This window comes from Sceloporus occidentalis, unplaced genomic scaffold, assembly GCF_023333645.1.
Source record: "Sceloporus occidentalis isolate IW3139 unplaced genomic scaffold, rSceOcc1.0.p SCAF_13, whole genome shotgun sequence".
NCBI lineage: Eukaryota > Metazoa > Chordata > Lepidosauria > Squamata > Phrynosomatidae > Sceloporus > Sceloporus occidentalis.
In genome coordinates, this window is record NW_028316993.1 from 8,024,779 (window position 1) to 8,042,798 (window position 18,020).

Consider the following 18,020-nt stretch of genomic DNA (forward strand, 5'->3'; position numbering starts at 1 on the left):
TTGGGACTTATTCTGTGTGAAATTCACACGTGATTATTTTGCAATCCTCATTTCCCTCAGCATTTTTTGGTGCAGGAGACAGAATGTTCTGCATGAACAATTCCTGCATGCAAACAATGATTCTTGTCAATCCAGGATTCTTCTTGTCAGGATTTCTTGATGTGCAAAAGCCACGTTTTCTGACAATTTGTGGAACAGTTTCAAATAGTCTTTCCAATCCTATTGCCCAATCCTGTACTAAAAGAATAACAGCCACATTAGAAGTGTCAGCCTTACTACCTCTCCATATAGATTGTCCTCCCTAAGGAGATCTACCACATGTCCTCAGTCAATACATATAGACACTAGGGAGGTTAATCTGTGGCTATTACATCCTCATGCGCAAGAACAAATAATTGCTGGAATGTTTTTTTTCCTGCTGAGGGAGAAAACAAATTATTTCTCCACAGTATTCTTCTGGCATTTGAGCATCCCAAATTGTTGTGAAGGGACTAACCTGCAAAACTATGTGTGTTTCTTGTGCAGAAGATATACAGTATTTGGTGTGCAGGAAATCCATTCTTTACACCTTAAACATGTTTGCTGCCATGTTTCTCCCCTGCACACTTTTGGAGCTTCAAATACTGGGAAAGAAAATGGAGAGAAAAGTCTCACTACTTTGTTATTTTTCTCAACTATTGAGAAATTTCTCAACTATTGGGAAACCCATTTTACAACCGAAAAACAATGGTTCTGAATATTCTTTTCATCTCCAAAGACAACAGGCACAGGTTCCATCCCAATAGCCAGACATAAAATGAGTACTGCAGCGATAAGACCCCCAGAGGATCCTGATGGATCTCAAAGCTGATGCCATAATTTTGTGTCTGGAGACAATTGTGTGATCCATGAAGCATGAATTCACTATGCGGGGGCAATAGAGGCTGTTCAGTAACTTGTGGAGAGAGCAAGGAATGCCAGTTACCACATAACCCAAAAAGGGGCATGCACCCATGTAAGGAAAACTCATGCATGTGGCTGTCCCTAACAAGATGCCAGCCAGTGATGCTATTCTGGTAGGCATTTAGCCTTTTCCTGGTTTCTTTTAATTTTTAAAGTTTTATTGCTGACTCTGAACATACAATACTGAACCAACTGGCTTATTCCCCCCCCCCCCCCGGTGTGATTTTATTGACTTTTTCAATTTGCATGTCTGTGGTTGCATCCACACTGCAGCGATAATCCAGTTTGACACCACTTTAACTGCCAATGTGTTGTAACGCTTGGAATTGCAGTTCATTGTGGCACCAGAGCTCTCCAACAGAGGAGGCTAAATATCTCACAAAACTACAGATCCAAGAATTCCATTGCATGGAGCCATGGCAGTTAAAGTGGTGTCAAACTGGATTATTTCTGCAGTGTGGATGCAACCTGTGCCTATGAACTTCCATGAGGAGCTTAACTATTCAGGCATGATGAATAATAAATGCTGGCAATTTAATCAGTTTGTTCCCCTGCAACAAGAGAGGCCCAGTTTTCTTAATGTGCAATATAAAAGAGAATCCCAGCCTAATTCCAAGGGATGTGAGGCCACAGTGAATGATGCATCCCAAGGAATACAAAGGGATAAGCCAAAAGGGATGTTGCTCTGGTGTCTTCCCCTGGCTCCTTGTTTCTGCAGGTGGTAAAGTTCTATGGCAGTTGGAAGCCAAGACTGGAGAGCCAAGCTACCCTAGTGGTACTTTCCTTTGGTTTATGACAAAAGGAACACCAACAAGAAGAAGAGGGTATAGAGAAGAAACAGAGCAAGACGTGACTGAACACTTCTTGTTTTAGATCGGACTTCGGTGGAGCCAAAATGAAGACAGGTGGCCTTGTGCTCCACTATATGGACTTAATGTGTGTCATTAGCCACAGGGAAAGTTAGGATAACATCATTGGCAGGGACAATCACTTAAACAGCCCCCCTACTTCACATATTTGGGCTTGAGGGTCTGGTGACACATCAGCGGTTATAGCAAATGAGATTGGAAATGTGTTAACGCTTTCGTGGGCAGCAGCAGGGAATAATGGCAGAAATGATAATATTCAGGGAACGGAGCATATATATCTTCCGAAGATCTGCAGGTTCTTTTTTTAATGTTTAAAGGAAATATGAGGAGAGAGGGAGGGAGTTACTCAGCCTCCCACATAGGCCTCCTTTACGAAGCCCAAATGTTTGGGGTTCAATGCAGAAGGCCTTGAAAAGCTGAGCTCTCTGGATGTTTTGGCTTAGAACACATATAGTCCCTTGCTATTGGCTTTGTCATCTGATCAGTGACGTCTTCTCTATCCGTTGACAGTGAATCTGCTCTAGAAGTTATCAAAGGTACTGAAATTCTCCACTGATTAATAGATGAATATATGTGGTGTTCTTTCAAACAGTGTTAGAGGCTAACTGCCACCATGGCATTTAATCCGATAGAAAGACTGTTGCTAAAACACCATTGATTACTGTAAAACTTCTGCTTGCTTACCAGAATCCCATGCAGAATCGTGACTGTGAGCGTGGATTACAAAAATAAAGATTCAAATCTTGCCTCTCCCATTTCTCTTTGATATCCAGATGCTACAACAAGGGCCAGAATAAGTCAGGTTCAGGTCCTGTGTTGTGTTTAAGAAGCCCATTATTAGCATTTCCAATGAAATAAAATAAAAATGATTCTAACAATGACTTTGTGGTCTGGATGCAAGCAGTGGCCTCGCTTTACCCACCTCTGGCCTAAAACATATCCTCCAAGCATTGTTTTTAGGGTGCCTGATGCTGTTTTGTTTCCTCTCTGTCTAGGTTCTTACAAGACCTCCCGCATGTCTTTCTTCAGGAAAGCATACTGTGCCATGTGCTCCATCAACACTATGTTGCTCATAATCTCCATAGCATCTCCTTTCTGGCTGGTGCATCATTGTGTGCCAGGTGATATCCATGTGGGATTGTGGATGGTTTGCTTTCAAAAGGAATGTATTAGAAATCCTGTCATCATAGGTAAGCAATACCAGGACTGAAGTTTCCTTTTCCATGGCAGAAACATGACTCAGGAAGAAGGTGACCCTCCTGGACCTTGGGGTCTGCTAAGAGCATTACTATGAGTATATGTAACATCATGGAGCATTGGGGCAGAGGTAGCCCTATGCATTCCTGCCAGCTCCTTGATGCATTCACAGGGCTTGGCAGTAACCTCTAACAAATAACAAGTTGTATGCAATTTCTTCCTTTCCCCAGTAACAGATGCACAGTTACATTACATTATGATTTAAATGTGGAGAGATCTTATAGCACCCTTCAGACAAACTGAAAAAAGGATTTTGGCAGCATGAACCTTCATAGACTTAAGTCAACTTCCTCAGATGCATTTCAGGACGCAGACCAAAGTCGACGAAAACTCATGCTGCCAACTTCTTTCTTTCAGTTAGTCTCAAAGGTGCTACAGCGATCTCTCTTCATACTGACTCTACAGACTAACGCAGCTATATCTTTGAATTCTACCATTATGATTTTAAGTTATATTTTATAATCCAGTCATCTCCCAGTGTAACTGTTAGTTTTTAATTAATGGTCTTGCTAAATGATAGAGGGATATCTCTGGGCTCATGCTTTTGCTTAAAGCTAAATATGCCATAATAATGCTAGATAGATTTGCATTCTCATATTAGTGTTGGCTGTTGTTATTATCTGCTGTCAAGTCAACTTTGACTTATGGCAATCCTGTGAACAGGAGACCTCCATGAGGCCCAGTCATCAACTGCTTTGCAGAATCAGGGCTGTGAGTTCCTTGAGTGAGTTAATCCAGTGTAGTGCAGTCTTTTTCTTTACCTACAGCCTTCCACTTTGCCAAGCATTCTTGGTCAAGGTCCTGTGTCAAACACATAGCCACAGAGTCATGCTGATGTTTTCACTCCCCACCCAACCCCTGAAAACCACCTTAAAATCTGGGCAGCCATCCAGAGAGATGGAGGTCTGTGCTGTTGGCAAGTGAGACATTGCAAGATGATGTGACCAGCCCACCTTCCATCACTGAGCAACATTGCGAGGAGCAGAACTCTTCATTGCAGTGTTGCTCACCTCCAGGAAGGGGCTGGTCACATTGTACGAAATGGAGCACAGACCTTCATCACTCCAGATGGCAATACTGCCATTGTCACAAATGACAATACAAAGCAGTTACAATGTGCACAGCCTAATTGAGGACATCCTAACTGACTAACAGGATGTTAGTCATTGACCTTCCTAATAAATCATGTCCATCTCATTATATGACCAAAGTACGACAGCCTCATTTTAGTCCTTTTAGCTTCTAGAAAGAGTTCGAGCTTGATTTGTTCTATGACCCATTCATTTGCATTCTTAGCAATCCATTATGTACACTTATATTATTTCATTGGTTTCTTCAAGGGAGCGTGACAGTTACTCAAGGCCTTATGATCACTGCCCTTGGCTGCTCAGTCATTGCCTTGCTGACCTCCCAGGATCTTTTCACTCATGTTTTAAAGAGGAAAGTACCAGAGGTCCTGATTTCTTCTCTGGCTAACTACAGTGCAGGTACTATGTGAGCCACACCATCATCTTTACTAAATGAAAACTTCATTCTTTGAATATTTCTACTTGTGTAGACAAAATGCCTCCCCAACCAAGAGAAAAGGTAACTATGGCCCAAAACACACTGTAGAAATAATCCAGTTTCAGACCGCTTTAACTGCCCTGGCTCAATACTAGGGGATTCCAGTAACTGTAGTATTTGTGAGACATGTAGCCTTCTCTGTCAGAGAGAGCTCTGGTGCCACAATAAACTACAATTCACAAGATTCCCTAGCACTAAGCCAGGGCTGTTAAAGTGGTCTCAAACTGGATTATTCCTGCAGTGTGTTTTGGACTTATATGGTTGAGAAACTCCACATTTTGCAGATTCCTCCCCAAGCGTTAGGAGGAAAAGAAGGAGAAAAATATATTCAGACCAGTGAAGATTGAGCATGCTCACTGAGCATGGAATGCTGACTATTTTAGGATTATAGGAGATCAGTAACCAAAGAAGTGAAAAAGTGCCCCTGTGTGTATAATATTATATCTAGGTTTACATGTACATATGTATGTGATACAGAGCTTGGCAATCCACCTCTTAGCTTATGGGCTTTTGGCTCTCTTTCCCATCAATGATGGATGGCTGCCTTCCCATGCAGTTCCTATTTGTTGCCTGATACCAGTGCTGAGGTCATAACAAGGCATCCAGCCATGCTATCGATGCCATGTGTCTCAAAACAATTCGCACCCACAGCAGAAAGCACCTGGTAACTCACAGGGACCACAAGTAAAAAGGTTGCCACCATTGTCACTGAAAACCTGCCGAAAACCTACAGCAAACGGTCAGCATTTAAATGTGGGTCGGGGAAGGAAGCCCCAAATCGGATGCAGGCATTATAGGCAATTTGGGGCTCTGATCCTGTGTCATGTAAGTAGGAAGCAGCAAGCCCAGGGGGAACTCAGGATAAATCACCCACATAGACAAGGCCTACAACTCCCAGAATTCCCAACCAGCATTCAGGGAACTGTAAACCAGAAAGGTACTTTGCCAAAGCGGATGCAGTGCTAGATTAAACAAGTACGCATGGAAACCACCCCAAGAATCAAATCAACAGTTCGAACTTTTAAAATGGCTGTTGCAGTTATATTTATAAAAGAAATTAAAGGTTCTTCTCTCTTCTTCCCCAAATATTCCCAATGTGGCAAATAAATCAAGACTCACCATGTGTGTGTGTGTGACGCAATTTCACAGCAATGCAGAAAATGTGCATAATGTGGCACTAGGCAAAGCATTCAGTTGTGTCAGAAATTTACCTGTCATTTTTTAAACATCCTCCTAGGTTTCTTCCCTTTTTGTTATTGAGAAAGTGACTCTGAAATCTCAAAAACTATCAAGGTGATAAATACCATTTCCTATGCTTGGGTTAGTGGATGGGGCCTTACCATTATGATCATGATCATCATAGAATTTACAAGCATTCATAATGCTTAATCTGTAGGCATGATCATGTTGCAATGTATTTAACAATCCTGGAAGGTACGGCTATACTATAGTCCTGATGTTTCAGATGGAGGTTATACAGTTGGCCCTCCACATTTGTGGCTTTAACATTTGCTCATTTAATTATTTGCAGATTGGACTAATATGTTCTCTCTAGGAATCCCAAGGTCTTCCAGAGAAATTATGGAATTGACCATAGAGTTGCACTGGATGACCTAGAGATTGCTAGAGAAAGCACTGGAAGACCTAAAGATCCCTAGAGAGGAGTTCTCTTGGGTTAAAAAAAGGAGAAATGTTTTTTTATTTGTGGTTTTTCCACTCTCACAGGGGTCCTGAGCCCCTAATCCCAGCAAATGTGGAGAGCCCACTATACTTCTCTACAGAGCATCCTAGAAAGTCAAGATGGAGGCAATATTGGACCTCAGGACTTCTTGCCATATATCTGACTCTCCTAGTTCAGCATCATATCAGCACCTGGCTTTTCCCTTCCATCAAAAATAAACTATGCTGCTGAGGGGAAATGATGTTTTTTCTCATCCATGAGTATTTGCAGAGATTAAGGAAAATGCAAGAGTTTGGGATACTCTTTGGCTGGTCCCAAAAATGTCTGATTTTAATGATGACCACTGTCCTAATACCATTATCTTTCTTATCTGTAGGACTCTGCACCATATGTTCTCTAATGATTATGTTATTTGAGCTTCAAGTTGTTGTAAAGACAGAGAATTCCCACCTAGCACCAGACTGGGCTTTCTGGATCAGCTGTGTCTCCTTCCTTTTGAGCCTAGTATTAGGTAAGTAGAGAGACCGGGACTCGCCTTTTGTTGTTTTTGTTGTTGTGTGCCCTTAAGTCATTTCTCACTTTTAGTGATCTCAAGGCAACCCTATCACAGGATTTTGCTCTGCAGTGCAAAGGAAATAAGTATGTAGACAAAGATGGAAGTTGGGGCAGTGTAGTCTAATAGACGAGGCCTGGGAATCATGCAGCCTTCCAGATGTTATTGCACTGCAACTCCCAGAAGCCCTACCCAGCATAGACAGGGGTGAGGAATGCTGGATGTTGATCTAAATCTGGAGGACCACACAATTCCCAATTGTGGGCAGGTTTTCTGAAAATCTGGTTTTAGTAAATTGGCCTCAGTCCTACATCCACTTGGTGTAATGGAAATAAGGGCAGGACATCAGACATATATAATCAAGAACAAGACAATAAAACACAACACTGCAATATACTAGAATACTAAAACAATATACTAATGTACTGAAAACAAGATCCTCATCAGTTGCCCACCTTAGACTCACTCAGAGGCTTAATCCAGTGAATCAAAGAGGAAAGTCTTCAGCCCTTTACAAAAATGGGTAAGATCCTCCTCCAGCTGGAGGTGCAAAGCAAGACTGTTCCCCAAATGCAGATCCAGATCCTGAAAGGCTCACAGCCTTTGATAGAGCCATACATGTCGGTGAAACTGCCAGGAGGCAATCCTTTGCATGTGGATCTTAAATTCTTATATGGTACATACCATAGCTGAGATGCCAGATGCTGTGGAAGGTTAAAGTGCAGGGCCTTAAATACCAGGAACAAAAGCTTGTAATAAGCCCTGGCTATTTGGTAGTCCAAATTGGCAATGGAGATGTAAGACAATACAAATAGAGCTGTTCTGGATTAAAACAGTAAGAGAGCAGATGGGAAATGCCTCTGAAGCCACCTTGCATGGTTGTTCCAGGCCAAGTGAGCAAACAGACTCAGAGAAGCATCTTGCTATTTTCCTAATACCTGAAGGATCCTGGTGAATTTCAGTGCTGATGTCATGATTTCGCCTGTGGCTCTGGGCATGTAACCCAATGCTTCTCCAAACCTGCCTGCTTTCCACAAAGCATGGTTTTTCAGCAAGGGGGTTTTGTGGGCTGCAGAGGAAGGAAGGGGAAAACTAATGCCACAGCACCTGAAAAAGGACATCTCTACCCATAAGAAAAAAACCTGTAAGCATGGATCTCTATAACAGAATTCTGTCCATAATCAGTTACTCACTGAGTACCTTACTACCAAGTCACCTTCTCTCTGGATCAAGTATTACATCAGGACAATACTGTTTCTGCTTGATGGATTTTGAAGTTTGCTTTATTATGCTCATAGTTACACAATGTTAAAATAGCAGAGACAATTTCTCAACCAAGGGATATAGTTCCTTGACTTATAAAATGCTTGGGTATATACAGTCAATTGCATAAAGAGAAATATAATGTTATAAGCACCACCAGTAAGGACAGGTATCCATACCAGTACATTAAAAAAGGGTTCTTGTGCAAATCTATCTGTTATGTCCATATAACAAAAACGGGTGTAACAAACTTATTTTTTATGCAGTCTATACCAGGAATGTAAGTAGCAAAGTTGTCTTTCTTAGGTAAATGTGTGAACCAAGATCCTCACATTGGAGATTGTTCATGGGAAGAGGGTGGAAATTGTCTGTTGTGTTGACAGGACAGCAGACCTCCATCTCTCACAGCAGCTGCTGTCCTTTGGGATCCCCACCTATTCCTGTTGAATATATATGAATCATGACCATGAATCTGTTATAATGTGCTGGTCTATGACCATAATAAAGATGAACTGAACTGAACTCTAGGTTATGCATTCATAACTGCCATCATGAATTCCAGCGACGGGAGAAAGTGAAACTGTCAAGTCTGTCCGTTGCAAGGCTGAGCCAGTACCAAATGTCCACCTCCACAATCAAAACTGTCAAGTGTAATTTTCTGATGAAAGAGATCTCTGTTATGGTCATATGTAGCTTTTTAGATGGTGGTTTTTGTGGCCCCTCTTTTCCTTACCAGCTATGAACAGAAATGGTGAACCTTATGCTTCACATTTCAAGGATGAATCATTATCTACCCATTTCCCCATTTGTTTTCCAGGTACACGAAGTCTGCTTTTTCACCAGTATTTACTCACAGAAGAGAAAATGCTGTCCTCCCAAGTAAACCCATTGCAAGGACCACAGCCATTATTTTTGAACAACATGAATACCCCTGTATAGAATGTGGAGAAGATCCACAGTTGCAGACATACTCCACTGTGAACCAAACTCTAGGCCTGGAACCCCATCGGAAAATGGCTGTTCTAAGTGGCGATGCTATTAAACCAATAGTCACTTGTTATCGATGGATAAACATCCATGTGATAACATTTCCCAGCGGTGGCTGGTGATGTCATTCTGTATTTTAGGCTGAACTTTAAAGAAATTCTCCAAAGTGTTGATCTCTATCCCCAAATTGGTCTGGCACCTTGGATAACTCCAATAAAATGTGGAATAAACCTGGAATTGTGGAATAAACCCTCCGAAATGGAAGCCACCAGTGGCCTTTGTAACTTCTCACTTTTGAAAGCTCATCTGACTGAAATGCCTTGTTGGAACTGTTGAATTATCTCAACCATTCCCAAAATCCTTACTTTCCAGCAAGATATTTGTCCCCAAATGGAATATCCATCTTCATTGCCTACTAGACAATGATCACTCCCCTCTTATTTCTGCACATTGCTGATTAAAAAACAACAACGCAAGTGTCAGTTGGATATTTCTTGGCCAATTGTGATATTACGGATGATCACCAAATTGTTACATTTCTCATACTGTCTTTTGCTTTGGAGTTAATGAACTTTACCAGGAATACATCATTGTCTTTGATTTTTCTTTTACTCCTAGTCTCATTCAGATGAGTTTGTATCTATCACATGAATCTGATTCATTGCTTCAGCCTCTTTCCTTCTTTGTGACTTGTGAGCATCTGGTCTGAACTTTACGAAGTTCATATTTATGAAGGGCTCCTAAAATTGGACTAAGGTCTATATGTGGCTCTAGTATAGTGGCCCTTAAGGTTTGGCTCTCCAAATGGTTTGGACTTCAATTTCCAGTATGCCTCGCCATTGGCTATGCTGCCTGGGGCTTCTGGGAGTTGTTGTACCAACCATCTGCAGGAACAAAGGCTGAAAAATAGTTCTTTAGGGGCATGGAACGCCCTTCTTCTTTGGTGGGACTGGCATCTATGGTAGGTTTGGGAAGTTGCACCAGGAGATGTAACTCCACCATCACAGCTAAGGCCCCATACAGACAGGCCAAAATAAAGCTGCTTCAGGTCACTTTGGAGGCATGCTGTTTCAATGATGCATGCGTACTAAGAGTCCAGAAGCCGTGCCAAAGCCACAATCCATTCCTAAGGACTAGAGCACAGCTTTGGTGCAGCTTCTGGACTCTTAGTACGCATGCATCGTTGAAACGGCATACCTCCAAAGTGACCTGAAGCAGCTTTATTTTGGCCAGTCTATATGGAGCCTAAGTCTCCACATGCTTCTTGGACACTGTTTCCAGACAGCCAAGTATATTTTTTATTTGTGAAAGGTTATTATTTCCTATGAAAAAATCAGCAGTAGCCTTGCACAACAAAATGTCATCTTCCTGGGCCCCAAATGCCAGCTGAACAGACCTCCATCTCTCAGTGCAGCTGCTACTTGGGAAAACAGTTTTGGAAGGGCTGGGCCAGGAAACCTTACTTAAGTCACACATGAGTAACTTAGTGGGTGATGTAGAATATGGGCCACTGTCTTTGCAACCATTTCACAAAGAGGAGGGTGTCAGTGTGCTTCTTTCAGACAAAATAGAAAATTTTCATACCAGATCTTAAGTTCAGAAGGAGGGAGGGAATAATGCTATGCAATTGTCTGAGAAATATTGAGTGAATGGAACTTTTCAAAGCTGGGAACAGTGCATTCCAAAAGGGAAATAAAGGGAGATGTGTTTTACTGCATAGCCAAACCTCTCCTTCACCTCCCAGATTACATATTTGCTCTCTCTTCAGTATTAGGCACTAGGTTTTTAGGCTACAGTATTAGGCAAAAACGACTCTGAACACGTAAACTAGTGTGCAAGTTACTGAGAATGCATGGTTCTTGGTGGTTTTACAATCTGAAGGAAATCAAGTTCTAAAATTTAACCATTTGGGGGGAAAATGTGGTTCAAACAAATTCCATGGATTTGGTGGTCACTTCAAAGTAAATGACCATACGATGCGAAATGTCATCAATGCTACAAAACTCTGCATTTGTCCGACTGCGCTGGAACAACCTGAGACGAGGAAGTCACTGTTCTCCAGAGTGAGAGCTTGTAAAGCACTAAGCTGTATATACCTAAAAAACAGAATAGTGAAAAGATGTAAGTAATTTAAAACCAATAAAGTTATCATGGGGGGGGGGGGGTACTATTATAGGGATCAACTGAATTATATCTACTTATTATGTAAAATGCTTAAGTTGAGTTGGAATTTCAACCTTAACATAGTCCCTGAATTTTCTTCTTCTTGTTTGTTTGTTTATATCCTGGATTTCTCCCAATTTGGGGCTCAGGATGCATTACAACAGTTCAAATGAACATAGTTTTTAAAAAAATAGATTTGCAACTAAATCGTCATAAAATTTGAAACCAGTTAAAGCAGATTACAAGAACAAGAAGTAAAATCCAGAATATTATAAAAGTCCTGTTTCTACTGAAAAAATCATTTTTCAAAGTAATTTCTTAAGTCATTAATTAATTAAATGAGAGACAATGGTAAAGAGTTCTTAAGCCTGGAACTGTGGCTGGCATGCATGCGAAAGTCACTCAGCTAAAGTAAGAAGATGGGTAAGAGGAGAAGATTATATGGAAGAGAGAAATGGAAATCAAAGGGCCTGAACAGACAGGCCAAAATAAAGCTGCTTTGGGTCACTTTGGAGGTACGATGTTTAAATGCCACATGCATCTTAAGAGGCCAGAAACTGCACCAAAGCTGTGTTCTAGTCTTTAGGGTTGGAGCCTGGCTTTGGCGTGGCTTCCAGCCTCTTAGGATGCATGCATCATTTAAACAGCATACCTCCAAAGTGACCCAAAACAGCTTTATTTTGATCTGTCTTCAGTCCCCAAGTAGAGTTTGTGGAGGGAGGGATGAGAAATGGGGTTTGAAAATTATATGTACAGCTCTTGTCTTTAGTAAACTCAGATCAGTGACAAGGGTGCAAGGGATGTAAAAGTCGTGCCAAGAAAGACCCATGATAGGTTCACCTTCGGGGTCATCATAAGTCAGAAGTGCTTTGAAGGCACTTATTGTGATGGACCACTCTGGGCCTGACTTAGAGGCACAGTCAGAGGACTCAGACTCTGAAGACAGGGAGGAGGCTGAGACAGGGCAGATCTGGAGTCCCAAAGGAGGCTCAGGAAGCTGCAGAAACAGACTCTATGGACTCTAGGCTGCAGGTCCTAGGACCTGTAGAGCAAAGTCAGGTCAAGGAGTCTTCTAACAGGCTAGAAGCCAAGAAGAGAGCTAATAGGTTTCAGCTGAGAGATGCTTAGGTCTTTTAAAAAGACCTCCAGCTGCTGAGGTTCTTTGCACCCAACAACCCGTCTTGTAACCTTGTTGTTCCTGTGTTCCTTGCTCTTGAATTCATGACTCTGATTATCTGACCCCTGGACTTGCCTTGTGACTACGCTCTTGCCTTTGCCCTTAGCCATGACTGAAAACTTTACCGTATCCCAGAATGCAGTTTACCGCACGCAAGAACGCCGCAGCTGCCGCCGGGTGTTCCAATCGCATCCTTGATCCATTCCAGGGGGCGCAATTTTGGCGAACGCTTTTGAACAGTTCTCAGAAATCGCACCCCCTGGAATGGATTGGGGACGCGATTGGAACGCCCGGCGGCAGCTGCGGCGTTCCTGTGTGCGGTAAACTGCGTTCTGGGGACCATTACGTTCCCAGAACACACCCTTTTTGGAACGCAACGGGCCCGTTCCTGGGCCCGTGCGGCAAAGTTCTAACTGACTGGTATTGTGTGACCTTTGGGCTATTCCTTTGTACGCTCCCCTGTTGTGCTGCCCTCAGCAGAAGTAAGCAGGACACTTATCAATAACAACCCTAAGAAAAATCAAAGCCACACAACCTAATATAAAGAAAGAATTGAATGAGATTGTGGATAGAGGTTTGCTGTGAAACACCGCAAAGCTAAGACTGGGGGATTTTGACATCTCTATGTCTCTATGGCGGCAAGGGTGGTACTCCTTTAGCTGTTTAAAGTAATGGCTCTCACTGCTAACACTGGAAATAGATGACTTGGAGGACAGGGACTCAACTCCTCAGTGATATTTACCTGTCATAAAGCAGAGACTACAAATAAACCAGCTTAGATAAAAAGCCCATTGATCAGGAATGTGTTCCTCTTCAGGATCCAGTGTATCATTAACTGAGATATCAAAAACTACCAAAGAAATCAGCACACAGAGACCTATAAAACACCAAGCAGAGTGTTGAGTATCTGGCCACATGTTACCATTGTTTATGTCCTGAAATGTAATAATTCTCGGGGTGGTGGTGGTCATTTGGGCTGTGAATAATGATAATACACCAGAAACACACTGTTTATTTCAGGAGTGGGCACTGTGCAGCCTTTGGGCCTGAAGTCCACTCCTTATTTTCAGTGGCATCTCCCAGTGTGGTAACTCATGGTGTCACAACCCCCCATACCTTGGGGCGCACAATTTCCACTCATGATATTTTCAACGTGCTGTTCAAAATGTTTGGGGCACGTGTGTGTATAAATATACCAAGCTGCATATATGAACAGCCTTTCTTTCTTGTATTGTTTTGTTGTTTGGAAGGAAACATCCAAGAGTGGCAAGTAACCTTTTAAACAGATTCCAGGAACTATTTAACATTAAAAAGGACATTTTTTCCCCAGGCCAGGGACCCTTTCACACTACACAATTGAAGTGCTATGATTCCACTTTAAATGTAATGGCAACATCTTTTGGAGACCTGGGATTTGCAGTTTAGAGGGAAATGTTTAGAATCATCAGTGAGACTGTCAGTGCCTTACCAAATTATAAACCCCCAAACGCCATAGAATACAGTCATGGCAGTTAAAGCTGAATCATTCTGCAAACATCTAGTGCAATGGATCTAAAACTTTGCTCCTCAAGGTGTTTTGGACATCAGCTCCTAGAAGCCTCAGCCTATTTGGCTGATGTTCAGGGATTCTGGAACTGAAGTCCAAAACCCATGAAGGAGGATGGTGCGGAAGCCACACTCTCCAGCTCTCCTGACTTGGCAAGGACAGTCTTGAATTGATTGAACCTGTATCATCCGCCCTTTTCAGTTGTTTTTAAAATGCCCTGGTTCTTTTTTCCTCCTCCCACTTTACCCTCTCTTGTTGCTGAATGACTTCAATTGATGCAAACTGAGTTCAAAGTGCAAAACTAGTTTACATTCAACTAACAAGCCAGAGTGAGAAGAGAGGGCAGAATCTTACCTCCTCCCTGTAAACCTAGGCCAAAGCAAATTGCTGCAACCTCTCCTAGTTGGTGTCTTGTTCTTCAGTAATAACTTTTACCATCTTGGCCATATTGAGGTTTCTTGGCCATGTGTGCCCCAGTATTTGATTAGTAGGATGATGATCATTTTTCTACTGAGAAGGTTTCTACAACTGATAGCAAACTAAGGGAGACCAGGAAGCAATCCACTCCTCTGTCTCCCCTTAATGAATGATATGTAAGTGCGCCTGCGTCACACACAGGCGCACTATACATGGCTTCCTGCTTATGCGGAAGCTGCACAACAATATAAACAATGGTGTCCATGCCCACACGTGCGCTGCACCGCCACCGTGTGCACGCACCCCATTGTTTCCTATGGGGCATGAGCATATGTGGATTTTCCCTTATGCCAAGGGGAGGGGTCCGGAACAGATGCCCCGCGTAAGGAGAGGACCCACTGTATAATGTCCATCAGACATATCTAGCAAGGTTTTCTAGTATTAATTTTGTGAACTGTTGGAAGGTATGCTGAATTAGTGTGAAAGTTAGCCACTTCTGAGTTTGGCATTATTTGCAGCTCATGTCCTCCCCCCATGGTTCCAGAACAGAGATTTTGACCCAGGACCTGGCACAGTTCTCAACTGATTTATAGCTGTCATGACTGGCAGTCGCTGATAGCCTTACCTGAGATGAAGCTGAATATCGTAGCACTGGGGCCTTCTATAAAAAAGTCCTCAGAGCACTGAACCCAAAAGTCCCATTCTGTTGAGCATAGTATCGCCAGCAAAGAAAAAAAAGAAGCAAGTAATAAGAAGCTCCGGACAACATCCAAGTTCACTGAAAGGAACAGAAGAGATGATGAACATAACTCTCCCAAGCTTCCTCCACTCAAGCAATGCAACTGAACAGAACTTTTGCAAAAAGAGTGTACTGGATTTTGATAGTAAACTCAAATCTGCATTGAGAAATAAGGAAACTATACATTCCTTAGTCTTACAGCTCTGCTGTGAAATATAGGGTAAGGATTATTCTTTTATTTTCACAACTGATTTTTTATTTATTAAAATATTTCTATCTTACCCTACATTACAGAGCAGCAGGCAGTAAAACCACTTGAAATCCAACACAGTGCAAAATAATTAAAACCAAGCCTATGAAACAATTTAACAGGCTGAAAACATTATCAAAGATTAAACCAATTTAAAATCATGTTGACAAGCATTTTGGAATAGATCAATTAGCTCCCCAAAGCTTTAGTGAAATCTCGTATTTCATTGTAGAACTGGAACGAAGCCTGTGTGGATGCCAAATGGGCATTCCAGTAGGAAGGCATTCCACAACCAGTATGCCACAGATGAGAAGACAGGAATGGGGGCTCTAAGCCAGTTTATGACTTTAGTGTGTTAGATAGGAAGGCTTTACAATTTTGCCCTCTACCCTTGGCCTAAATCAAGATTTTCCCTTCCATTGATGTCAGTACTTTGTGTTGCAGAAAACTGTTTTCCTGAAACAAGTGCTGTACGAACTGAGAGAGGGAACAACTCCATTTAAAATTTACATTATATCCATGCTGCTCTGTAGCATACCCTCCAGCTTTCCCAGTTTGCCAAGGACAGTCCTGAGTAATGCACAATGGGACTGGAAGCAGGTGAGTAGCCAAACACACAACAGATTGAAGTTTATCGCACTGGGATTAAAAAGTTCCCCAGTGTGTTCTAATGTGCCCATGCGCGGGCGCGCACGGAACGTAATGGGGCCAAGAATCCCATTTTACTGCACACTGGAACACCGCCTTTGCTGCCGGGCGTTCCAATCGCGTTCCCATTGCGTTTCCAGGGGACACCATTTCTGAGAACTGTTTTAATGTGTTCTCAGAGGCGGGCAAAAACATGGTGAACATGCCCACATTACTCATAGATGACAATGGGGGGACCTTTGGGGGGCAATATTTTGATATTTGAGGGGGGATCCAGCAGAGGATATATGGCCCTCCAAGTGCTCATAGAGGTATCAGTGCAGCCTTCTAGTCTCTGAAAGTTGTCCATGTCTGCTTTAAAGTGACATAATTTGTTATTATGTGGTATTTCACATTTTCTTCAATATGTATTTTTAAACAATTGAATGCCCTGATAAGTGCACATAGCATTGCAGCCTTGACCTCTGAAATAGCCATTGCAACAGATAGGAATTCAAAGTAAAAGCTGAACTGAAATTGTGCTCCTCTCTCTTGTGGTGGCAAAGAAAAATGAATAGCAAACTGATACCATGTTGACTGAATGAGTCCTAAAGATAAGTGCTTGTACTTTTTTTGCCACGAATATCATAAAGAATATAAAATAATAGCTACCTTTAGCAAACAATAAGTGTAAATGTGGGCATGATCCAGAGAAAGTTTAGCATTGTAAAATTCCCTTGGTTTCTATGTATTAGTGCTCAGCACATCTCTCTGGGAACATTTTCAAACAGACACCTGTTATAAGCCAATGAATCATTTGTTAAGCAATAAACCTAGAGAAAGCTGCTTATGATTCAGTAGTAAACATATTCAGAATAGGATTTTACTAAGAAAGGTTTATGGGGAGAGAACTTTGAATGGACCATCATATCCAATAAATGAAGAAGCATATGGGCCCATACAGACAGGCCAAAATAAAGCTGCTTCGGGTCACTTTGGAGGTATGCTGTTTAAATGATACATGCGTCCTAAGAGACCAGAAGCTGCGCCAAAGCTGCTTTGGCTTTGGCATGGCTTCCAGTCTCTTAGGATGCGTGCATCATTTAAACAGTATACCTCCAAAGTGATCCGAAGCAGCTTTATTTTGGCCTGTCTGTCTGGGCCCTATATGTGGTTTCCTAGCATTGGAAGAGAAGGTCCTCGGCACATCATGAATGTCCTATTTTCCAGTCCAGGGAAGGTGCTTCCCTTTTGACCAGGATTACTTTTCCCTTTTGTACTGAATTATATTTGAAGGGGAAGAGAAGTTAATATTGACTTCTATTTGAGAAAAGCAACAGCAGTGAATTTCATTTGAATCCAGCCCAGCTCAACCCATCCCAACCCAACCCAACCGATCTCATCTCAATACAGTCGTGATTTACTTTCTCTGACGATGTCGTTATTGCAGATACCGCTCGTGCAAACTGTCCACAAACTAGTAAATAAAGGTAGTGTAGGATTTTCTTGATACATCTTCCATCCAGGAAAGAATTCGACAACCAGGAGAAGCACAAACGTGATGCAGGAAAAGATGCAGCTTACTAGCCTGTAGGTAAACATGAGGTATATCCTTTGTCCCTTTTGTTTGCACTGGCTCCAGCCAAACAAGGCAAAGGGGCCTCGCAGGGAAGGAATAGGAGGCTCTTGGGAAATTATTTAGATCCAGCTGCAGACAGATGAGCTCTTCCTCAGTTACTTTTACTGAGCTCTTCCACTCTTGAGTTCCAACTGCCATAGAACCTTCTGTCTATGGAAAAGAACATGAAGGAAGAAGGGTAGCAGATAGGTTTTCATCCCACAACTATTTCAAGAACCCCAGTTTTATTTCTGTGTTTTGCCCGTGGTAAATGTAGGAAAATAAACTAGACTAGGAAAATAAACTACGAAAGTGAGCAGTTGTTGGTGTTTAGCTGATGTAGGCAAGTTAAGTATTGGGGCAGG

General features: G+C 42.1%; 2 long non-coding RNA genes across 3 annotated transcripts; one reads left to right on the plus strand and one right to left on the minus strand.

Annotated features, from left to right (window-relative positions):
* Positions 1-1,693: 1,693 nt before the first annotated feature.
* On the plus strand, positions 1,694-9,688 carry LOC149304806 (uncharacterized). The gene is made up of 5 exons (XR_016271873.1): positions 1,694-1,847; positions 2,807-3,001; positions 4,409-4,555; positions 6,692-6,826; positions 8,949-9,688. It is a non-coding gene; the product is annotated as an uncharacterized LOC149304806 (long non-coding RNA).
* A 1,234-nt stretch (positions 9,689-10,922) lies between these two features.
* LOC149304807 (uncharacterized) lies at positions 10,923-17,954 on the minus strand. 2 transcript variants are annotated; one of them, XR_016271906.1, is made up of 4 exons: positions 17,462-17,954; positions 15,047-15,199; positions 13,201-13,335; positions 10,923-11,214 (listed from the first exon to the last, which is right to left on the minus strand). It is a non-coding gene; the product is annotated as an uncharacterized LOC149304807 (long non-coding RNA). The 2 variants fall into 2 exon arrangements; XR_016271907.1 differs by lacking the exon at positions 13,201-13,335.
* Between the last annotated feature and the right edge of the window lie 66 nt (positions 17,955-18,020).